The sequence below is a fragment of the Falco cherrug genome, chromosome 4 (assembly GCF_023634085.1).
Source record: "Falco cherrug isolate bFalChe1 chromosome 4, bFalChe1.pri, whole genome shotgun sequence".
In the NCBI taxonomy this organism is placed as follows: Eukaryota; Metazoa; Chordata; class Aves; order Falconiformes; family Falconidae; genus Falco; species Falco cherrug.
The window spans coordinates 22,687,078-22,711,631 of NC_073700.1; the positions used below are offsets into that span (position 1 = coordinate 22,687,078).

General features: G+C 45.8%; 1 long non-coding RNA gene across 2 annotated transcripts; it reads left to right on the plus strand.

The window, feature by feature from the left end:
- The first annotated feature begins 905 nt into the window (after positions 1 to 905).
- Positions 906 to 23,425, plus strand: LOC106631452 (uncharacterized). 2 transcript variants are annotated; one of them, XR_008732209.1, is made up of 6 exons: positions 906 to 1,055; positions 5,633 to 14,994; positions 15,156 to 15,283; positions 16,684 to 17,259; positions 19,795 to 22,001; positions 22,570 to 23,425. It is a non-coding gene; the product is annotated as an uncharacterized LOC106631452 (long non-coding RNA). The 2 variants fall into 2 exon arrangements; XR_008732208.1 differs by lacking the exon at positions 906 to 1,055 and having other exon boundaries at positions 1,062 to 14,994.
- The last annotated feature ends 1,129 nt before the right edge of the window (positions 23,426 to 24,554 follow it).

The following is a 24,554-nucleotide window of genomic DNA, read 5'->3' on the forward strand; positions in this document are numbered from 1 at the left end:
CGGAAAAGCCGCTCTTCCTGTTTTCGGTGTTCTGGCAGATTTGAGGACAGTAAGATGATAGGTGATAAAAGACCCGAAGTCCAAAAGTGTGAGTGAGAGCATGTTCTGGTAGGGTATAACATATCGGGCAAACCTAGTATTGTGGCTGTGACAAGTGACTTCTGGTGGCTGTGGGCAGAGGGCCTTGGCTGGGGCTGCTGCGCGTGGTGGTGACGCTGTAGATCTGATCTGCTTCCACCAGAGACCACTCTTGTGCTACTGTTTGAAGGTTTGTTTGTCTATAGCGGCAAGGCAACAGCAGTATCTTGAAGGTGGAGTGTTGGAAAATGTAGTTTTAGAGCTTTGTGGAGGAGCTGCAAAGCGTTAAGGGGAGATGAGTGCGCAAGGCAGGGCTGCGTGGTGCTGCCAGCAGCCCAGCTCCCAGCGCTGCTCCGGCTCTGCTAGCTCCTAGAGACACTTACCTTTGATCTTGCTTGAAACTTCTTTTAGAGAGGAATTTTGTTTTGCTGGTCACCACTTGTATTGTTTATTCACCTAAAAGAGATTAGCAAGTGTTTGCTGAAAGATCCTTTGCACTACTTCTGCCTTATTTGCCCTCCACTTAACTCACACTGATGAGAAGCCATTTGACTGGAAAGATTATATTGAAAAGTATCTTCTCTTTTTTTTTCCCCTCCAAAGATGATGCAATTCCTGTTGCCTTAAATTTTGCATGGCTATAGAACATGACAGCTTGGGAGAGCTGTCTAGCCTCGTTAGAGCTTGAGGCTCATTAGCACAACTTGGTGTTCCGGTCACAAAGTTGGTTGCTCCCATTTTCCAGGAAGAAACTGCAGATTTCATTCTTAAAATAGTAACTATGAAGTTCTGTAAAGTGTTTTTTGTTTTGTTTTGGGTTTTTTTTGTTTGTTTGTTTTTAATTATTCGGGCAATGCTTTTAAGGGTGAAAAAGGTACCTGTGTGTCCCAGCCCGTAACGGGTGAAGATGCCCCGACCTGCAAGCTGCAGGAGGCACGGGCAGGAACGCTGCTGACAGCGCTGGGTGACGGACCCAGGTAGGAGCTGCTGTGGTGGCTGGGTGAACTGGGGTTGCTGGGACCTGCCGTGGCCCATGCTTTTTGATCGGGTGTAGATTTACCAGGCTGGGGAAGGAGCACCGTATTCCAGTCTCCATGAGGAGCAGTTAGTGTGGCTGGGAGCATCCCAGTGATGCCCCCTGCTCTTGGGGAGAGCGGAGGCCGTGTGGACTTGCTCCCTCTCCTCAGAGGACATTGCTGCACGTTGTTGGAGGCAGATCACAAAATGCAGTGGTATTTGCACACTTGAGGCAGGTGCTCTAAAAAGGTGAAAAAAAAATCAGAAAAAGAAAAAATATTTTACTTGTTAATATTTTTGAATAATCGCAATTACTTGCCCTGTAAAGCCCAGAGGCTTTTGCAATAATGGCAATCTGCATACTATTAATTTTTTATAATGTTAATTTGGTGAAATAAGTAATTCTTAACATTAGTAGCTCTTGGAAAGTACCATGAATCAATTATCTTCATCATGTACCAGTAGTGCTGGCAATCTGGCATTATATGGTTTTGCCAAGGAGCTGCGTTTTGTTAACTTCAGATGAAATACAAAACTCTGTTTTTGAAAAAATACTGCTTTTTCCTCCTCTTTTACAGAGGAGATTGATTTTTAAAGCAGCCTTCAGGAGGAAAAATTAACTCTAAAAGGAGTTTTTAAATAAGCATTTTTAATAGAACAAATATCCCCTGCTCTTGGATGTTGCTTAATGAAAAAACAAATTATGCGGTAGCTACAGATTAGTTTTGTGTTTGGTTTTTTTTTTTTGCAAATGATTACTCCTCCTTTCCTCTTGCTTCCATACCTGCAGCTGAGTGCAGCACTGATACACCACAGCAGAGCCTGGATCTGCATTTTATGCACATCAACAGGCTTTTTGCCATTTTAATGTGCTGTCATTAGGCAGTATGGTACTCTGCGTCGTGTAGTAAGAATAATTAATTCATTATTCAGTGAAAGAAAAATCAGATTCAATAGAGTTTGGGCTGTTTCTTTTCCTAACCCTTTTCCCCCACTACTGTTTTTAAAATTTCTGGCTTTCTTTCATTTCTTTTTCCCCACTCTATAAGCCCCGCCCATGCATTTTGCACGCGATTGCACAGTGATGGGAGGCTGGCTGGCTGGCGTCCTTTGCTGCCTGCTGGGGCAGGGCAGGTTGCAGGATGTTATGCAAAGCTGCAATAATAGCCGGTGACACTGTGATGGCAGTTTTATGCTCGCTGGGTCACTGAGGTTGGGTGGCTGCTTTCTGAGATAGTGAGTGATGGAGATGCTGGCTGGGGCATGCTAGAAACGAGAGGCTTTGGTTTTGCCAGCTGCAGAGTGGGGTGTGTGGCTCTGTCCTGTACCCCACGGCTCAGCCAGGGATGCCCCAGACATTTTTCGGGCTGTGCAGGAGTGATGTGCTGATTGCTGCAGCCACCACCCCCAGCTGGTAGACACTGACCTGCAAAAAAGCCTGAGAAAAGCTCCGTAAGGATACTGGAAAGGATACTGGAATTGATGCTTTTCATTTAAAATAGGTGAAATTCCTAAAAATAGTTGAATTATGGCACAGACACACAGTTGTGCCTTGGAGTAGGTAGAAGCTTCTCTCCGCTGCTTCTATTACAGCTTGGCTTTCTGCTTCATCATCTTGGGGGGGGGGGGGGGCAGGGAGGGGAGCTGGAAGGGCAGCCTTCCCAAAACCTCTCCTCAGATCCCAGCAGCTGCTAAACACAGGTGAAGTTCAAACAATAGCAGCATCCCAGTCTGCGACTAGAAGAAACCTGAAATAAGACTTTTTAGTAGTGCCTGTAGCGATAGGAAAAGTGGTAATGGTTTTGAGCTCAAAGAGGGCAGATTTAGGTTAGATATTAAGAAGAAATTCTTTGCTGTGAGGGTGATGAGACACTGGCCCAGGTTGCCCAGAGCAGCTGTGGGTGCCCCATCCCTGGCAGTGCTCAGGGCCAGGCTGGATGGGGCTGGGAGCAACGAGGTCCAGTGGGAGGTGTCCCTGCCCACAGCGGGGGACAGAAACTAGATCATCTTTGAGGTCTCTTCCAACCCAAACCATTCTAGGATTCTACAAACACCTGTTCAGTGCCACCCTTCATACCTGTGATCACCCGTAGCAGTCGGTGGGAGCAGGACACGGGGCACCTGGCTCAAACACCAGCAGACCCAGGGCCGGAAGTGCTCTGTTAGTGCTCAATCCATCGATGTGGGAAGTTCCTGCTTGTTAGGAAATGCAGGTGAGGTCCTGGCCCTCTTCCTTATTTCATGCTCCCCAGAGGACATTGCACATGAAGATCTGACATCTGGTTTGTCCAGCCAGGAGGTCCCGTGGAGCTGTGCTTCCCGGTGGAAATCAGTGTATGAGTTAGGTCGGTTCTTTGCACGGATGCTTTGCACCTTCCTCCTCCTCTTTGAGCACTGGCACAGGTTGCCCGGAGCAGCTGTGGGGATGCTCAGATGGGTGGCTCTGCTCGAGCAGGGGGGTGGGACCAGGAGACCCCAGAGGTGCCTCCAGCCTCTGCCAGCCTGGGATCTTCATGGTGACCACAGAGGCTGCAGCGAGTGGTGCTGGTGGTACAGGAGGGGTTGGATCTGAACCTGATGTTCTCCTCTGGCATGGGGGCAGCTCCAGGCACTGCAGCAGGACTGCAGCCATCTGAATCCATCAAAATTTGCTTTAATTGCAAACATCGGGGTAATGGGTTTGTGGCTCTGCGGCTGCTGTAAAGCACCTCCTAATGGGGGATGCTTTGATAAGGTTAATGACTCCTCAGCTCCTGAGATGACTCTCCTTAAAACATCCTGAAAACTCAGCATTTGGCACTGGCTGAAAATGTGCAATAAGGAGAAAGAAAGGAGGTCTGATGTTAATTTTGAGACTCATTGATGTTCAGGCAGTTCATGTATGAACGGAGATCAGTGACATAAAAAATAAAATACAGAGTCTCCTGTGTTTCAGTACAGCCTTGGTTTACTCATGGCTGCCTTCATCCTGGGAATGCATTTGCACTGAGATGTGACACACAGAGGCAAAGCAAGGATGGGACCGTGGAAGGGGGTTTAAGATGATACATTTAAAACTTCAGAAATGAAAACACTATTAAAAATGTATTATAATGTGAAAAATGTAGGCTTTCACTTCTGTTGACACACAATTACTAGGTTTGGAGGATTACTGCTTCTGAATTTGTTTTGCTACTGACAGAACACAAATGAGCACCAGAACTTTTTGAACCGGGGAAGCGATTTAGCAATCAGTACGATGGTAAAGAAAAACAAATAGACCTTGTCTGTTAGCATGCGCTAGCCCTAAAAATACACAGTAGTAATTTCATGGGTGACCTGTGCTGTAATGTGATGCTGACGATCCCGAGCTGAATGCATATTTGTATTTTGGTTGCCTGCTTGTTAGCAAAACGAGCAAATGGCTTTTGTAGGGCTGATGTGTTGGGATGCAAAGGCGAACTGGATGACGTGTGACAGTACTCCGCAGGAGCCATTGCCCCCTTTTCCTGCCTGCTTGCCCGCAGGTTCGTGTTTCCTTGTGGATAACAAAAGCCCTGAAGGCTCTAAAACAGTAAAACTCTGAGGGCTGGCTTTTGTCACATGGGCTGGCGGTGTTCCCCTGCCATGGGTGATGCTAGACCTGTGGCAATGGCAGGGGTGCGGTGCCACGGGCACGGCACACTTGTCCTGCTCACTGGCAGAGCTGTAGCTTTGCCTTCAGTGCCTAGTTTCCTCCAAACCATGTTTTGGGGAAGAGAAGTGTGCTCAGCCCATCTTTTCCCTTTCTTTTTCAGGGTTCTCTCTAGCTTAACACCAGAAAGATTTCTCTTCAGCGGGTGAGGAATGTTTCAGTTGGGTGATTAATTAGTATTGCTATTAATACAAGATGTGATTCCATTAGATTAATCTATCTTATTGGTCAGGCTTTAATTAATTAGGTAATAAAAGCGACCCTAAAAAAAAATCTTGAAGGCTGGTTAATGAAACCCATGGATCTACTTATTAAGAATTAAAACCTTTCTCCCTTTAATATTTTTCTGCATTATTAAACCCTGCTCAGTTTCTTTGTATGGTTTGTCCCATCAATAATGAGAGCCTTATTTCTGAATTGCTTTGTGTGAGCCAAGAAATCTAATATTATCTAATTAGGGACAACTCTTCCTGCATAATAAGTACAGGAGCAGCAAAATCAATTTGTTCCAGGCATTTGGTATTACTACTAAAAAAATCCAGTCTGATACACTGTATACTGCTTTTCATAGAAGAGAAAAAAACAAATCATCTCTGTAGGTGAAGAACCAGTCCTATCCCTGGGGTGGCTGGAGGCTCCGGTGGGGAACACACCTGCCTCCATCCCAAAGGCGCTGTATGAAAAGACATAGTTTTGAAGAATTTACACAGTTTGAATGCATCCATCCCATCCTTGCCCTGTATGTTTTGGTGCATAATTATTTAATTCCTGACAGGTTTTGAACAAGTTAGTGTCGGATGAAGTGGCGCTGCCTCCTGTGTTATGGGAGGGATGCGATAAAATGAGTCTCTGTTTTGTTTCCAGGGTGTTGCCTTAGCCTTTCCTTCCTCTTGCCTGGCACCAGGGACTGCGCTGGGATTTGCGGCGATACAAGTTCAGTGAGATTTTTGCTGGAGCGGTTCTGGGGCTTTAAAACTGAAGGAATCCAGAGGATCTCTTGTTATTAGCACAGAATGAAAATTTTGGTTTAGAAGCCGAGATTCATTAAGAAATGGGGAAAGAGGCATTTAAATAACAAATGCATGTTTAAGGCTTCCGAAAACTGCAGTTTGCCCAGTGGTTGTGCTGGGGGAAAAGTCCTTACACCAGTTGATCTCCAATACCACTGATTCTGTTCTGTTCTATAATACCACCATGCTTCTGTGATTCCAGGCTGGATAGTTGCTGCCGGTCATCACTGCTTGGGAGAATGAAGTGCCTTCACTGCACGGGTGTCTTTAAATGTAAAGACTTTCTGATACAATGACACCTAGGGAATTTTGTTTCTACTCTTAGGGATGCTGCTGCAACGCTGTCAACTGTCGACCTTCACTTACGGCCCGTGGAAACGCTCCCGAGTCCTCAGGCCTGTGGTGTTCCCAAAGGCAGAGCACGGGTTTGGAGGGACTTTGGTGCGAAGAGCAGGAGCGTGGTGCTCCCCATAACCCTCTATATTAGCAACTTTGTCAGCTGTGTTGGGAAGGTGGTGGGAATGCAAAGCAACGCAAGTGCAGAATTGCACCGCAGGGACAGGCAAACATGGGTTTTGTCACTTGGAAATGGGGGAATGAATAGAGCTGAAGCCCAGAGGACAGATGTCACACCTGTACAGATACTGTGTTAGCTTGTGCAATGTAGCAATAACAGGCACAATAAATTAATGGTACCCTGAAATGAAAATTCAGGATAGTTTGAGGCTTATGTTGCTGAAAACCCGATCATGAAGCATTTACCTGGTGGTAAAGCTGTGGGGTTTTAATCGATACTGGAGGTTGTTTGTACTTACCCTCTTAATTTAGAGGTTATGATTTTTAAATACTGTTCTGAACCTTACTATTAGATTAAGGACTTCTTTGAGGTCTGTGCCGTGAGGTCTTATTACTGATACTTCTCTCGGTGAAAAAGAAAAGTTTTTTTTGTTCTTCCAGCTGTAGTCATTGAGCAGAAGGAAGAACCGAGAGCCCCTGCAGGAACCTGGGTCCCTCCAGGAGCGTGGGTGCTCTTCTGCTCCTCTGGCTGCTTTGGAAGCTCGTGGTCCCTGGAAGGAGGTTTATTTCCCAGATCCGCAGCTGCTTTTCCTTCCTGAATTGCACCGGTTATTACCCACTTACTTTTGACTCTCGGGCCTTTTCTCATTTGCGTTCTAAATATCAACTACAGCTTAAAGCAGGAGTGGTTTATTTTCTTGGGAGGTAGGTGAAGAGACTTTAGGGATAAGCTTATGCTTCTTTACACACAAAAGCACTTCTGTAGCTTTCATGCTCCTGGTGCTGATGGGGAAATGCTGGTTTCAGAGGTCTGCTAGCCTGGGTACTAGTGGGCATACTGCAACCAAGAGAATGTTAAGAAAATGTCAGTGTGACCCGTTAGATTTCACTCAAACCTTGACAAAAGAACATAAAACCTGATCAGTAGGAATTTGTTTCCATTGCACCGAATAGCATTATGTACAAACAGATGAGAATGGCTTTTGGAGTAAATACTCGACAGCAATTTAATTTTGAATCTGTTTATGTGAAATCCTTTTTGAACGGAGAGATGAACTGTAATCCTCTGCAGTACGATGCTCTGACTCCTGCTGAACCATAGTCGCGTTGCTATTTCTGTTTTCCTAGTAGTGAGCCTTTGGGGTCTGATCTTATTTTCTTTGGCTATGAGCAGTGCTAACCTGTGTCTGCTTTATAGCTTCCCTGTTGCAGCTCCCAGGCTATTGTAGCAGTGTGCTTGCCACTATAATTACAATGTGTAATTTATCTTTGGTTCTCAGATTCTCCGGCGTAATTTCCTGGAGGGATAACTCAAATGATAATGAATGCATGGTTATGAAAGTTGCATTGCCTTGTAATAATAGCAAAAATGAAAGGTAAATTAAACAAAAACATATTAGGGCAGGCTATACTGAAACAGAGCAGGTTTCACCTCTGTTTTGGCTGCAGTTGGGGATGCGCTCCTGCTGGGGAAACACACGTGCCCTGGTTTGCTGGAGCAGCCAGGTCAGTGGAGGGAATCCCCTTGGAAAGCCCTGGCTCCAGCGGGGCTCAGGTACTGGCTGGGAAATGGGGATAGCTGTTGGGACCTGGGGAAGGAGAGGTAATCCTGGGGTCAGACTTGGTATGGGTGATGTGTGGGGGGTATATTGATATAAAATGATGTTTTATCAGTAAGGCAGCAATCGATAAGGCTATTCTAACCCTGGATTCTTGCCGTTAGTGCAAATCCTGGCTTGTAAGAATCATACAGTTGAGCTCAGTGAACTCAATCCTAATTAGTTGTGCTGCAAGCCCTGAGTGGGGTCTGTAGACAGCCTCTGAACCCAGATTTACAAAAGCTTTGAAAACCAAAAATTGCTCAAAAGGGGGTGGCTTTCCCTGCTACAGCCAGAGCATCACCCCGTGCAGCCAGATCCCTGGGGGTGATGGTGCTCCTAGGTGCAATTTCAAAGCAAAAAGTAACTTTTGCTTTAAAAATAAAGATGAAAGGCGTTGGCCTTGCTGCTGTGTGCTGTGTACACGACACAATGCAGCGCTGCGTCCCGCTCGAAGGTGTGAGCTTGATTTCTCGTGGCTGTTGCAGGAGGGCTGCAGGGCTCTGGGCAGTGGGGAGGTGCGTGCTGCAAACCCCAGCACAGCTGGTGCTGTGGGAGAATGCAGGTGGGCTGATATATTTAACTCAAAAGGTACTGAAAGGATACCTTCCTTTTGCCTAAAGGAACAGTGAACTTTAAGGTTTTTAAAAATTGTTGTTGATTTTTTTTTTAATTGAGTATAAGTAAGTATCTGACATTATTTTTTTTGTTTTATTCTTCTGGTTTTGTCCTGGTTGTGTGTGAAAACCTGAAACAGTGTTGAGACCAGAATGACCAATATACCCTAATGTTCTCTTCCATTAAAGACCATGAAGAAATGTGGCAATTCACATGAAAGATGGGATTTCTGCCCAGCTCTTCTCCTGTCTCTTGCATAGATTTAATCCCAGACTACTGAAAGAAAAACTCCTGCACTGCCAGTCGTGTTTCCCACAGGTTGAAGGTATTAAGAAATCCTGGGATTATAGATCAGCACAAAGCTGGGCTGGCAATGCGGGATGTCTCCATGTGAATGGCAGTGGAACAAAGTGGCTCCCACCAGGGCCTCGCCAAGATTTCCCGACAGAAATCAGTGCAATTAACTTATACACTGCCACAGCTTCATGTCTGAAAGATAAGATCTACAGTGCTGTAAATCACAGTGGAAATTTCACACTGTGCTTCCTAAGCAGAGCGTGTGCAGTATATAACTGTCATTTCCCCATTTAACTATCATTAAAATTAAGTGCTGGCTGGAATCGGTGGTATGTGAAGGGAGACCTTGTCATTAAGAGTGAACTGGAACCTCAGTGCATTATACAAATTAATTGAGCTGAGAGCCCTCAAAGGAAACAAAGACGTAATTAACAACTTCTGTATCAGTTCTAATAGCTTAAGAAGAAAACTACGACGTGATATGGAGGCTGACAGCATCACTCTGCAGAGTTCCTGTGCCGTCCTTGCCCTACTGGTGCTGGGCGCAGCCGGGCTGGGTGCTGGGCGCTGCTGCCGCGTTAGGAGGAAAGTGCTTTGGGTTTACACCAGGGTCAGGCTGTGATTCCCAGGCTTGTGCTGCGCAGGATTTTCAGGGGTTGCTGGTGGGGTGGAGGTCTCTTTGCAGGGACTTGTTAGTGGCAAGTGGAGTATTCCTTTTCAAGTGACGTTTTCGTCTTACAGATATTGAAGAATGGAGCCCGGTCAGACCTTAACTACTGTCCTCAGGCCGCAGAGGTGCCCTGTCACCAGCAGGGAAAAACTTCCTCCACGAGAGGAAATACGGAGACTTTGTGGTGCAAAATTAAAGCATAAGCTTTAGGAAAAATGGAATAAAAGCCTGAGATCAGATATATGTTTGTAAGTTAGGGCTTTGCACGAAGTCCTCCGACATTGCCAGCAGCAGTCCCTGTGCTTGTGGTAGGTGCTGGGTCCCCACGGCCCCCTCCGTGGCACTGGTGTGCAGGGCATTCGTCGGTGGAGAGCTGTCTGCTCGGCACGGGGCCCTAGATCCTCAAGCTCCTTACAGGATCTTATTTTCAGTAATCTCATGTATTATTTAATTTCTCTAACTTCTGAAAGCATCAATAGGTTTAACAGCCTCTCTCACCGCTTGGTCCTGAGGTGGGACAAGGGATGCAGGAGGCTGGAGGCCATCCCTGGAGAGCCGCCGTGTGCTGCCCTGCTCCTCCAGCATCGCTGGGGAATCAAGTGCCGTGCTGGCAGGTCACACCGGTCAGAAGTTGCCTTCTGCCTGGCAAAATCTGTTTCTTTTGATGATTTCCATGGCAAAGAAAGCAACCCTGACCGATATTTTCAACTTGCTTTTAAAGAAGAGGGAGCATTTCTGCCTGTGTCCTGGCCCTGCTGGGTGATGTTGGTGTAAGTCACTTCAGCTTTCTAAGCCTGGCTCTTCATTGCTTTTCTAGTTTATTTAGCCTGCAAACCCATACATGTTTTTGCTAGGCAGAGTGAAAACATTTTGCCTATTAGGACAGGTGGCAACAGAAGGTGTGGGAAAGCTTTTTTAAAAAATAACAAATTTGGAGAAAGCCAAGGAGGTACAAAATTTTTCTCAAGATCTAATTATTCCACGGAATGAAAAAACAGGCTTCTTGAACTTGCTTTCTCGGGGTTATATTAATATGAAGCATTTAATCATTAGGGAGATGAAATTAGTTCACCTAGATTGATCTCTAAGCTGAAGTGGAAAGTTGGACAAAATAATCATTTCATAGACTTCCTTAGAATAATAATTTTCCTGAACAATTATGCTGAAGGACATCCGCTAGTAACCTTGTGGGGGTCTGATACCTGCTTATTCTGCATCTGAAAAGAATGATAAAAAATGTGTAGCTGTTACTTTTTAGAAACAAGAGTGGGAAGTTTGTGTCTCCGATGCACACGTGCACAACTCTGTGGATGCTGAAGTGGATCTCAGACCTCATGGGAAGGTCTCAAAGACCTTCATTGTTTCTGCTTTTCTGTTTTTTTCATTTTTTAACAGAAAGGCTTGGTTTATGAATATTTAAGGCAAGTGTCTTTTCTCCTCCCAGATTTTAATTTCCAGGAAGGAACTGTGATTTTAGCAGCTGCTCTTTGGTTTTTGGTCCTGGCTGCAGACAGGTGTAACTGTCAGAATTTGTCTGAAGGATGGGAAAAGCCAGAATAATAATTGAAAAGAAATGTAGCAAGTTGTTACTAGCATATCATAACAATCAGGGGGAATGTGTTTGCTGACTAGTCACCAGGAGGTCTCCACAGGTGGTCAGGACCTACACTTCCAGCTTCTTTTATCTTCAAGGGACTTTGTGACGTGGCTGTTGGTAAAAGGCTGGGAGGTGCCCTTGGCAGTAAGGGTCTGAGGCTGCCGGTGAAACGTGCTCTGCTTTATGCCCAGGGGTCTCAAGGCGTTGCATGAGTTTAGAGGAAAGGTCTTGGCCCCGTGGCTGCCGTCGGGCTGGATGAGACCACGTAGAAAGACAATTAGAAACTGTGTTCTCGGTGTTGTAAAGCCTTTTTGAGTCAGACGCTGAAACGATGTTGTGTCACTGCAAATTGTCACTGCGGCTTCTTGTCCACGAGCTACAGGTGGACGGGGCTGGGCTTTGTTTTCCCCCACCCGACGCTACAGCGTACTGGCCTGAGCACGGCGGGGTTCAGGGCAGGGTTCGCCTCTCACTGGCTTTAGCGTTTGAGATCGGAAGCAGTGATGTCCGTGAGCCAAATCGGTGGCGGTGAACCAGGGTGCAGAACCCTCGCTGGCAAAGTAAAAGGAGCATAATTCAGGATTTACCTGACCCTGTGCATTAGTAGAGGACTTCCAGTCCGAACTGCGAGCCAGCCCGTCTGACAGATGTCTCTTAGGAGCACAGCCTGTTGATTACCAGACTTAAGTGGTTTTCAAACTTTTCAAATGTGGAGAAGACCTTCTGTTTGTCTTAGAGGTTTAGTATCAGAAAAAAAAATATTTATAACCTAAAAAATTACTTAAAGTTTTAAATAAATATGAATGTAGGAGAACCCAAGCCAGCACCTGAAAACACGTGAGGCTGTTGATACCTGTATCCCCCTTCAGTGGTGAAGATCAGCTGCGTAATCTGCAGCGACAGCCTCAAAATGTATCCCAGATGATACTCTGAAATAGTTGCGTTGCCAGAATTAGCAGGGGAGCGGGGGAAGGTGGCATCTTGTCGAGTTTAACCAGTGCCTGGCCCCTTCTGCAGGCAGTGGCTGGCACAGACAGCCCCAGTGAGCGTTTCGGGGATGTACTTGTAGTAGAGCTTTCAGGAGGGAACAAAAAAAAGCCTGTAGCTGGCTATTGCCAGATGACTCAGAATAATGACAGTGTTAGCAGTAAACAGTTTTAATTTATACAGGTGACATTTAAAATGCAAATCAGACCTTAAGATAATTGCTGGAAATAAGGAAGCCTCTGTTGGTTTAGGGAATATTTCCAGTTTCTATGGAAATTATTTATAATGCAGTGAGATCAATGAAGAAGCTCATGTCTTAGAAGACTTGGCTGGAGTTGCTCCTCATTGGAGTCAAAACATGTGTTTAAAGGGAATGCGTGGGGACAGGAGCTTGTGGTCAAGGTAATATGCTGGGAAAAAATACTGAAATCTGTTGAAACAGATACTTTTTCTGCTGATACTGCAAATGCAGGACCAGAACCAGATGGTTGTTACCACAGATGTGTGTGCCTAACTGCTCCCTGAATTAACCTGAAGTTGCACATTTGCTTTCAAATTTAGGGATTATTTTTTATTTTTGTGCATCTTTTACACGTTTTTTTGTGCATTTTTTACATGTTAATTAGTTCACATGCTCAGTCTCAACTTGGGCTTGGTTCTAGGAATTACCTTTCCCTTAATTAGTGCCTCTTGTGGTAACCTGCCAGTCAACTCGTTCATCTCCTGGCGGTACTCTCCTTGTTTCAACAAAGAACTTGCTGGTGTTTAACGAAGCGTTTAGCAGGACATACAAAAATGCTTGCATCTTGAACTAACCATTAACAACTCATTTGTTCTAATTGTCTTAAAGTCAAACCTCAAACAATACATTTAATTTTATTAATTATTCCCTTCATCGTTTGATGTCACTGGGATGGGTGCTGCTCGCTCCGCTGCCCTTGCGTTTCATCTGCTGCATCTCCTGTATACCTCCAGCCTCACCTGGGCTGATGGTGCTTCGCATTTTAATGCTGTATATATTGTTTAGTGGGCTTTCGAGTGCTCTCCTCCAAAGCAATTATTTTCTCCTTGCCGTAGGTAAAAGCTACCAGAGAGAGTCCTCTTGGGGAACTCAGCATCTTTATCTGATCTATAGCCGATTTCTGTGCTCCTTAGAACCATCGGTCTTGTTTTATGCTTTGATTTTGTCTTCCTCTACCGAAGCTGGACTTCTAGCTAGAGGCTTTGGGGATTTTTGGTGATGGTTGTCTGAGTGCTTTTTTTCTGATCAGCCTCCCACATACACTTTAATTTATTTGATATTCATCCTTCTTTGTACCTTGCTTCCAGGTTTTTTATTCCAACTTTCAGTACACCATGCCATTTACCTAGTTAGCTATAAGATATGATCTCATAGTTTCTATCTGAATGGTTTCTCATTAGTTTGTGTGGGTGGGAATGTGTAACACCCACGTCTGTGTGTGCTCCCACACTGTGTGTATAAAAATGTATCTTTTGGATAGAGAAAATGAATAAAAATGTGATTCTAAGTTGAAAAGAGACAAATTAGGTAATTTTTGCTTGTGGTTTGCATATATGTCCAATGCATTTGTAAAACGTCAGGTGTGAGTGTGCACAGTGCGTGCGGAGCTGTTACAAGGGCACGTTCAGAGGGCTGGAAATCCAGCAGGTGACCGGGATCAGCTCTGCTGGCTTCCACGAAGTGTTGCTGAATGATGCCAGCCTCTAGTCTTGCTTCTTCTCTAAACCTGTGCTCCCAGCCGGTTGCTAGCATTACACTGGGTGCTAGTGTTGCACTAGCGTTACTGGATTCACTTTGTCTCCAGGTCTGTTGGGTGGCAATGCTGTGGAAACAAAGAGGATCTGAGGCTGTAGCTGCCTCCCAGTGTCCACGTGTCTCTTGGTGCCACAGCTGCATCCCCCGCGGGGCTGTGCGATGCCGTGCTACCTTGAATGAAGCTTTGATGGCTGTATTTTCAATAAAAACCTGTTCTTTTCCCTACCTAGGTGCTGTTGTGTAAGGGAAGAGGAACTCGTCCTTTTACCTCACAACTGTACCTGTAGCTGCTCACGCAACCAGCCCGCCCCGGCTGCAGCCCCCCTGCAGCTCTCCCCACCTGGAAGATTCATTCCAGCTCCCACCTGAGGTTCTGCCTGACCTTAAAACTTCCCAGAGGGCTCATTCATCCACCCCAGCGCTCCCACTGCCGTGAGACCAGGCATGTGGAGTTATTTGCACCTGTCTAGGGCCAAATCCCTTGCAAAGGTGTAAATCAATGCAACTCAGTAGATGTAATTTGGCTGCCTACCGGTGTGAGCTTGGAACCTGGCATATGCAAGAGGTTGCTAATATATTATTCATTTTAGTGTTATCTTTTAATTCTTTATTCTTTGTATCGCCTGTACTGAAAATACGGTGATGTGCTGTTATGTCTTCTCTATCTTTAATTGGGCCTTTTAATAAGACTTAAATACATTTCCATATTCAGGTTAATAACTTGCAGTTGCACTTCACACTAATGTTTTTATTAAGTGATCCATTGTTTTTGCAGGTTAGAGAACTCAGCAAATCCGTAAGCTATTTTTAATAAAATCTGTAACCACCTGATAGCTATTACAAACTATTTAAAATTAATGCTGTTCACATTTGCCAATGTTTATAACAGTTCTAAATTCTTGAGCACTTATAAATGATGTATAAAAAGCAGCGTAATAAGCATATTAATGTCTTTATCCACCTTTCACGGCAGCCTGTGCTGAGGGCTGCGGACAAGGTGAAGCAGACTGAGAAGTTCTCTCCTGCCCCTTGCAGGACGGTGGTGGCTGGTGCCCCGTGACCGGCGTGGAATGTGGCGGTGGCTGCGGACACTCCTGAGCAGCCTCAGGGTTGGCGTGGCACACGCATCTTGGTTTCGCTTTAATGCCGGAGACAGGTAGGACTTGGCGGCAATGCCAAGTGTTTCCCTGCAGTTGGGACTCTTAAAGGAGCCTTGTGCTGAACCCCTAACCCCACTGAAGGAAATTCTGAGCAGAAGCACCCTCCTGGCAATGTGACCATCAAAGCCAGCTGGCGTGTTGCTTTCTCGCCATACAGGGAAACTAGGGCTGCCTGAAGTGTTTCTGGCCCAGAAGAACAAAGGATGCTTCTACTCCCTCTGCAAAGAAATTTTTTCAGGACTGACACCCCCTTTGGGTCTCAGAGAAGTCACCGCCAGGTATCTGGTAAGGATGCTCTTTTGTACTCTGTAACTAGAGGAAACTCTTAGTGGACTCACCTGGGACAAGACCTGAAAGGTTCTCACGTTGCTCAAAGCCCTGCAGGATCTCAAGGGCCCGTCCAGCTGTGGCTCTCTGCAGCCAGAGCAGAAACCACAGGTCACTGGGGTGGGTGTGTAACTCTTGGGATGTTTGGTCAATGAAAACCAAGATTTTGGAAGAAGCCAAATATTTCCTATCACTAGTCATTTATGACAAGTCTCCAGAGAACGTGTGGCGGGAGGGAAGTGCTGCTGCAGTGACTGTGATCCTGTTCCCCCCCCCCCCCCCCACCCCGGCAGGGGGAGGATATTTCTTCCAGGATGATCCATTCCTTGCTGCTCTTGTGCAAATAATCAATAGGAATAACAGATTAAAAATTATGATCTTCTTGCAGCTATTTCACTCTTTAAGGAGGATAGCAGTGGGCTATTTTTAAAAGGTTATTTAAGCCCCAGCTCTATTACTGTAAAGCTGTTGTGAGCTGTCAGGTACAGAACTGTAATCTTCACCAGTTATTGTTGTACTTATGAATTCAATATGAATTGCATGAACTGAAGCACATTGATTAGAGGGTTGACTTCCATATGAAGCTAAATCATCTAATTTTCACACTGCTGGCTCAACAAGTATTAGCTAATCATCTAGTATGAATGGTTTTAAAATACCACTTTGCTACAGTCAGCTGGCAAATGGCCAGTGATAGATTATTTATGGGCAAAAAGCCACGAGGCTTTTGTGTACACTGCAGTGACACTTACAGCCCCAAGCAGGATGGGGACCTCGCTGTGCTGGTGCTGTACAAGTGCACGAGATGCTCGTCCTGCAAATGACTGGGGATGTGCAGAAGGACAGATGAGGAAGCAGAGTGATTAAACAAGGAAAGGGCAAAAGACAGAGGATTTGGTGTCACCAGTGGGGTGGATTTCTGTTTTAGAGCCTGTACTCAAACGATGACATGCCAACGCAGGCAGCTTTCGGTGGGATGCTTGCATTCCTTATAAGAAACAGTTATAGCGTGTCATTGTTTAACCATGAAACCAGGACATGATAAAATCTGTTTTTTGGGGACCTTCAATGTAAATTAATTTTCCCCCCTGTAAATAATGACTTGCTGTACTGGAGGTGCAGTAGAGTATATTATGTCTAAATTAGTCAGCATACGTAGAGACCCCTGGGATAACGGCAGTGGGACATCCAACTCTTCAGGTGAGGCTGGGGGAGAATTCCGGTGCTGGGTTCATGGTGGGACTCTGCCTCTCGCTGCAGAAGCAGCAGGGTACTTGATCTGCCTGCTGTGTGGGCCTGAACCTGGTGGAGTTCTGGTAGGAATTTGTTGGTTCATGAATTATTTTTTTTATTTCAAGTATAGTGATGTTATGGAAGAAACAGGACAAATTATGTGGTGTTGTCTTTGAAAATGTGCAGTTTGGGAAAACAGAAGTTTTTCCTTCAAGCAAAGCAAGGGAGAAGCACCACGTGGCTTTGTCTCAGGACGGAGCATGGGAAGCTCTGTGGGACATGCAACTTCATGCAGCCGTGTCTATTTGCCTGGTTGCATTTTTGATCTGTCTTGTCTTCCCTGCAAGCTGGGAGCCGGAACCCTGTGATGGATGCACTTCTCCTGTTTGAACCACCTGAGCTGTGGTCCAGGCGAATGCTCAGCAAAGTTAATCCTGTTGTCTGAGGCTTTCCATGAAAAACCCAAACCCCACTGTGGCTGGAGAGTGGGCTGATAAGCACCTGGAACTGCACGAACACAGCAGAGTATCTGACTTACGTATCAGCCACTTCATGCTCTCAGTGTCTGCAGCCGCCAGGGTCGGTGGAGCTCTCCATCCACAGCAGCTGGCTGCGCGGCAGCGATCTCCCCTTGGCTAGGGACACCTCTGGACGTTACCCCTCAAGACTGAGAGATCCTGTACCTGGCACCTGGTACCCAGGTCAGTAAGTGACATTTTTTGCATGCATGCAACATTTAAGATATGTATAGTAACCTTAAGTGATAAAGTTAGTATGGGATACAAAGATTAAGTGTAGTAAATAGTGGAGTATTGACCACCAATCCACCTATACTTATTAAATATTTTACATACCTAAATTTACTGATTAGGACTCAATAAACTAACTACTAAATCAGATCTGAGTGATCTCTGACTCTCCTCCTGCGACAAGCCCCTCTCCATCACTGAAGCTCTCACTGGTGATGGTGTCTTCAAGCATCACTTGGTGCAGTTGGGATGGTGGGATGAACCCAGCAATGCTTTTGGGAGCATCGTGATGCTTCCAGTGCTCGCTCTTGGAGCTGGAAAGGAAACCGGAGGCTTCTGTGACAATACCATAAAATGCCTGTGACTCCAACTCACTGCAGTTTTGGAGCACCGTGGTGAGACCTGTCTGTCCTTGTGTGCTGTTAACACTGTTCAGCATTTTCCAAACATGTCTAATGAACAGCAACATGTTGGTTTTGTGTCTGCTCTTGGCAATCAGGGACTCTGCAGGGGTCTCAAGTCAAAATCTCCTGGTACCTTTTGAAATTTTAACCTGCATTTCCAAAACAAATGATCATGGTCAGCTGTGGGCTTATGCTTGCAATTCTGTGTCATAATTCTATTTTTTCCATTGCATTTTGGAAAAAGGGTATCTGCAGAAGATCAAGATGCAGCTTTTGAATGATGGAGTGAAGAGCAGTGACTATAATCCCTGGGGCTGGAGCCCCCTTTTCCAGGAAAGGATGTTTCAGCTGGCATGACGTGTCTATGCTCGATTAGCGAATAACTCCCTGGTTGTATATTAAACTCTCACTGGGAAAACAGTAGACTTGCAAAATGTAAGTGCAAGTGCTTAATAAATAGTTCATAGGTGTTGTAAAAACATTACCAAGTGTGCTACGTGCTACGGAGGGACGTGAGGGCACCAGCAGGATGCCTGCTTACCTATTAGCATCATTTATAAGCACCCAGCCAGCCTATAACTATTGATTTTCCACTCATTAAAACCTTAGACAATAATTTATCAAGCCTTCGTAAAGTAAACCACTTTTGTAAAGCCTGATGTCTCTGGCTTTACAGCAAGTCAGCACCTATCCCTGTGCCTGTGGGTGCCAGATAAGCCCTAATGCACCCGTTTCTCTGGGAGCTATCTGTATCATTGAACAAAACTTCCCCTACAGGCAATGTGGCTTATTTTTCCTGATACAGAACAGTTGGCTGTTTTTAAGAAAGTGTTTATTTTCTAAGCGAAAATGAACAACTTCAGGTATCGCTCTCAAATGAGAGAAAAAAATTTCTTTCGGAAGCAAAGGTGGGTGATGTGTGCAGCCTCTGGTCCTTCTCTGAACACCTCTCACTATATGTATGCTTGGGTGTTTTTCCCTCACCTGAGCAAAGTCTGGGTTAAATTTAATTACTGGGAATGGAGTGTGAAATGCAGCTGTCCCTGGCTGGGATTTGGTGGCTCTGGCACAAGTGACGGCGCGGGTGAGCCGCTGTGGGGAGTGGGAAGTGGGGGCTGCGGTCTGGTCCGTGCTGGCGAGCGGGCGAGGGGCGGAGGCGCAGGGATGCGATCGCCTGAGCACAGCCAAGAGGTTAACTCCCCAAATCCTGCAGGAGCTGCCAGCCGGGTATTAATGACCATGGGCTGCCGACACCTCCATTTTACATATCATCTGAGTACACAGAGTGCAAAAGTAATTTAATTCAGGCACCGCAATTAAGGAAACAATTATCTCTCATGTCTTGGGCTGATCTCCAGGTCATCTTAGCATTATCCTTTTTGATCTCATTATGAATTTAAAATATGCAATAAATTGGCTCTTAATTCTATAGAAAAGGTCAAGCTTGCTCTCTACAAGAGACAGGGGTGTATTTAATGGAAAAATCTCAAGGACAAGGGAAACGTTTGTCAATGGCTGAGGGAATGAGTGCTGACCCACTGCCCGGGGAGCGTTGTGCAGGGCTTCTGCACATATGCAACCTTTCCGCGGGCAAATCCTGCCCAAACATGCTTTCCCAAGAGGTAAATTCTGACCAAGGTAGCGATTAAATGTTGGTGTTTCATCACAAGTTATTCTTGGGTGATCCAGCAACGGGGAAAGCCCAGTTGTGCCACAGGAGCATGGGGGTGACTTGATACTGGGGGAACTTCAGCACTTCGTTCCCTCAGAGATTTTTGGCAACCTGCTTGAGAAAATGGGTTAACAGGTCCTTTTGCAGTTAGCAGGTCATTTTAACGTTAACTATAGCCTTGGCAAGTGGAGTAAGATTAATTGCACTAAGCTGAGCTATGTTGACTTACTGCTGTGAAGTTCTGGTTTATGGTTTATGTAGGTTTTGCTCTTTTTTTTTTTTTTTTTAAATAAGAATTATGACATGTTTATACCATTATGTCAAAATAAAAGCGTCCATTCAAAGAAAGCTTAGTATCAGCAAGAAGCAACTATATAACTTTCATTTTTTTTCTTAAATGTTTAATTACAGCAGAACTGTACAGTGCAGACTACGCCGGCACGAACGCTGACTGCTGTGTCGCTGCCGTTTTTGACGCTGGCCCGGCAGCAGGAGCACTGTGCACAAGCCAGGCGAGGCACACTTGCTTCCCCATGCCGCAGGACGTGAGCATGAGCACAGTCTGTCCCAATTTATCTCCACTGCTTCGCTAACACGCTTCTGGTGAGGACTGGCAGACCCGGAGGGGTTTGCCCCATCTTCCAACTGGCACCTCTGCGCTGACACAGGTGGATAAACTCTCAACGCTATAGTATGGTTGAGTGCAGTTTTTCAAATATCCCTTTTGAAATGCTACTTTATTTTTCTAAGGATTAGGATGTTCCTGTTGATCTTCTGTGAGAAAGACACAGGTGGTTTTGAACGCTGTTCCTGCGCAGCTGTGGGCTGTGACGGTGCGGCCGCTGTCAGTGCATCACATGTGAACTCTGGTTACTCCGTGTGAATTTTAAAGCCCGAACTGCCGCACCAGCTGGCTGCGATTCAAAGCACGGTGGACGTTGCATGTTCAGTAATTTTGGCAGTTGTGTTTCTCAGGGTTGGATGTGGGGCACAGCGTGCTACAAATCCACGCTTAGTCAGAGCTCTGAGTTTGATAGAATGAACTGTAGGACTTGGTGACCGATGTTTTCCCTTTGCCTGTCAAACAGAAAACATAAAGAAAAACCTCACTAAAATGCTATATCTCTGATTTGTTCCTGCAAATGGAATTAGTTAAAAAATAAATCCCACTGATCAGGGTTTTAATATAAACATAGAAACCCTTTGAAGTGTAAAAGGTGCTGCTAAAATGCTGCATTTGTGTAACTTAGGTAAACTTCAATTTAAAAGAAAGATGATGAGAATTTTTATCTTCTGTTGGTTATTCTATTCACTTCTGGTTTTTATGCTTTCCAGAAGGCAAAAAATAAATCAAAACTAGACTTATTGCAGTATTCTTTATGCAAACATTTTAATATACATTGCCTGGCAGTGCAAAGGACAGATAATTATGTAGGGCTATCTCTTCTGCAAAAATGGATTATTTGGGTCCCTGTTTCAAAAAGCACTGAGCATACAGGGTCCTGGTTGTGGTGCGAAGAGCTGGAAGCATCCATCCCCTCCCGGAGCGGCTCGTGGTCCAGCACCGGCGGGGTCTGGCTGGCCCCGGCGCTCCATGGCAGCGGTTCAGAGCAGAGCTCACTAATGGTGGTGCCAAGCTGCAGGCTTTGGTACCAGCCTAAGCAGACTCTGGTGAGTGGTTCCCAGTGAGGTGGGTAATGTGTTCACAGTCTGGCCTGTGACATCCATCACCAGCCATAGCTGGGGCATGCTGGTGGGACACAGGCTTCCCCTCTCCCCAGCAAAAAGCTCTGCTCCTCTCTATTATACATTTTTGCCAAAGTATCTTGGTTAAGCTGGGATAATTTTCAAAACCCTGGCACCAAAGTAACTTCAAGAACATGTCTGATTTACTAACAACAATTGTAGGTGGTTTAACTTGCTTAAACAAATGCATTTCTGAAAGAGGTTTGGATGTATACCTCACCATAGGACCCTTTTCTCTCACAGCCTTTGACTTGTGACTGCAATTTAGCATTTACAAATTTTTTCCTTTAGTGCGGTGTTTTGTCTAGCTTTGCATATAAAATGGCAGCTGGTTGCAGAAGCAAATGAGTTCAAGGTGGGAACGCAGACTTGTACCGTGTGAATCTTGTCCTTTGATTCCCTAGGAAGGTAACAAGAGAGGAGAAAGCTTGGTGCAGATCGAAATCATTAGACACACACAGTCCTCATCCATTACCAATGTGAAAAGTGAAATAATGTACTGGATAGCTATCCCAGCTGTTGCACGGTGGCTCCAAACATCTGGCCTGGCGAGGTTTGCATGCCATGGGCTGCTGGCAGCGGTGGATGATGGCTTCGGAGCAGCTGGGTCTAAGCACCTGGGCTGTGAACTTTGGGAGGGTGAGCCTGGGAATGCTGCTGGGGTGTATGACTCGCTCAGATTCCTTTGCAAACCATACCTTCGCTTCACTCCTGCACTCAGAGCACTGCGGTGCAGCTCTGCACGAGCTAGAGAGTTCCCAGGGCAAAGCGTCCTCCTGATTTACAGCTGCCCGACCTTTGGAGGTGCCTGGGGGCTCCCCTGGGGAGGCTGTGCGGTTTCCGCGCCTGGCGATGCTTGAAGTGATGGATAGGTATGTAAAAAGCATGTAGAAATGAATCATGAATTGCATTGATGCATCATTTATGAGTATCATACAAGCAAAACTTGAGTTTCCCCTGCTGTATTAGGGATGAACTAAATCAATCATTTATAAGGCTGAGAATAAAAAGACACCCCAGACAATCTGCATGACCTCTGGGGTGCTGGGGATTACAAAACCGGTTCAACGTGGGACCAAGTCCATGTCTAGCATTCACACTGCAGTTTTAGGAAGGCAAGTGTAATTAAAGTAAAGGGGTGAGGGAACCTGCTTGCTGTGAGTCCTGGGAGTTTCCTATCCCCGACACAAGGCTAACGTCCTGGGAATCATTTCCTGAAGACAAAGTGGATATGAATATGATTACTTTTACACGCTCCATGTTTAAACAATTCTTTCTGGGGACAGGCTGCTTTAAAGTAGTTAAAAAATGAACTACAATTTATTTTTTTAAGCATTCCTTTTTCACCGTCTTTTGCAATAAATAGCTGATGTATTTGGCAGAAGCTTGGGGTTGAGGAGTCAGCTCTTGTCCTTCCCCCGGGTGGCTGTCTCCTGCCAGGTCTGGAAGGCAGATCGCTTTGTGAATGACAGCCGTTATGGTTCAAACCTGCTCCTGAGCCTTAATAAAGTATCACCTCTGCCAGCATTAAACCCATCATTTGCCTTTCCGCTGAGGCTCTGCAAAAGGAGGTTTAAAGCTGAGGTGAGGCAAAGGCTTCAATGTGATGGTGTCCATGTGGTGCTGGATGTGGGGTGTTTTCCTGTCTTTTCTATAGGAGCGTGTAGCTCATGCATGCCATAGACACAGCCGAGGGGTTTTGATTGCGTGCCTTCCAGCCCTGTCCCAGCAATCCCTCCCCTTCCCCAGCTCCCTCATGGGGCCGGAGGAGCTGGGGTCCCATGTCTGCAGCGTCTAACCCCCACACACTGTAAGACACCGGCTGCTTTCCTTCCTGAGCACCCCGCAGCAAAGCAGGAGGTAGTGCCGCTGGGGCACAAAGTGGCGGTGTGGTTGGATACCTGGCACCCGGAACGGCTGGTGCTGCTGGTGGCCTTGGCCTTGGGGACACTGCGGTAACCCTGGCCAGCCCAGCAGAGCAAGGGCGGGTGGGAATCTGGGGGAGATAAACACAGAGTTACAGTAAGAGCACTTCTTCGCCAGGATAGGGACTGTGCCTGAGGGTAGGTCTCGGTAAGAACGGGGAGATAGTTTGTCTGTACTAGGGTGTCCGTCCACAGCCCTCTGCTCATGGATTATTTTGACTCTTAATAATAAGCAAGCTTATTCAGGTGTTCCATGAACTTGAAAGCAGGGGATTGCAAAGGGCTGGGTGTGCATTTTCCTATAGTGAGCACGCCTTAGAAAAAGACCCTGCAGAGACCCTTGGATTTTTATTTTTCAGTTGTTTTGTTTTGGTTTTTTTTTTAATCTAGATTCTTAACAAGCTGCAGAGATGAAAAGCTTTCAACCTCCTTATATTTATCTAGAGAAATATTCTGAGAGAGAAATGAAATGGAACAGACTCATAGACTCATTTAACATTTCTAAACTGATAAATATATTTATCGGCTGTGCCTGTTAGGGGTGTGTAATACCTATTCTTTCTGCAGATGGCTCATTGGATTTCTTCCCTAGCACTTAGCTCTATAATGATGTTAGACTGCTAATACTGAACTGTCCTGACAATGTTTGTATTTTACCTCTTAGCCTCTGGCTGTTTCAGAGATGAGGTGGTTTGGGGGTCTGGGCTGTCACTGGGAATTTGCTGTAATGAAAGCCAGCGAAGTGAGGAGTCTGCCGCATGCTCCAGCAGGGCTGTTCTGGTTGCGGGCAGCAGTGCCGTACGTAGCATCGTTAAATGTCGAGTGATGCAGTCGAGCATCCTCCCACCAAGGTGCAGCTGCTGAGCCCGCCTGTGCCCAGACCCCCTTGCCAGTAGCTCCCCAGGCACTGGGGTGGGTAAATCTGCACAGCCCAGCCTTGAAAAAAAATATTTAAGTCTGCAGTATTCTCTTTATTTTTTCCAAGGCAAAAAAGCAAGCAGGCTTCTTACCTCCCATCAGGGTATGGCACAGGAGCTGGGCATACCCGTGGTGGTGGAAAGTGCGTTCAGAAAAGCAGCCAAAGCCTGGTTTGCTTTTAAATTAGAAAGAAGGGTCTGTACCCTGTGTGCACCCCTGCCCTGGGGGAGTGGGGACCTTGTGCTGAAGGGGCCAGCGCTCGGCCTCAGGGAGGCAGCTGGGGGCTCGAGCTGCTCCGGTGCTTCGCGGGTGGCAGCGAGTTTCATGGCCTTGGTCATGTTTCTGCTGTGGAAATTAGAAAGCAGATGCTTGTTATCGTTCTAAAACAGAGGATGGTAAGATTTAGCTTGCTTAGACCTCGAAGGGGCCGTCTAGGGTAAGGTATTGTTTGCATTAGGGCAGTAAAATATATTCATAAATTTACTAACTAAAGATAATTTAGATGTATTTGTGGTTTATACTACAAAGCACCCTTTTAAAGGTGTTTTTTGTTTTGCACGTGAGGATGTGAACCTATTTGAT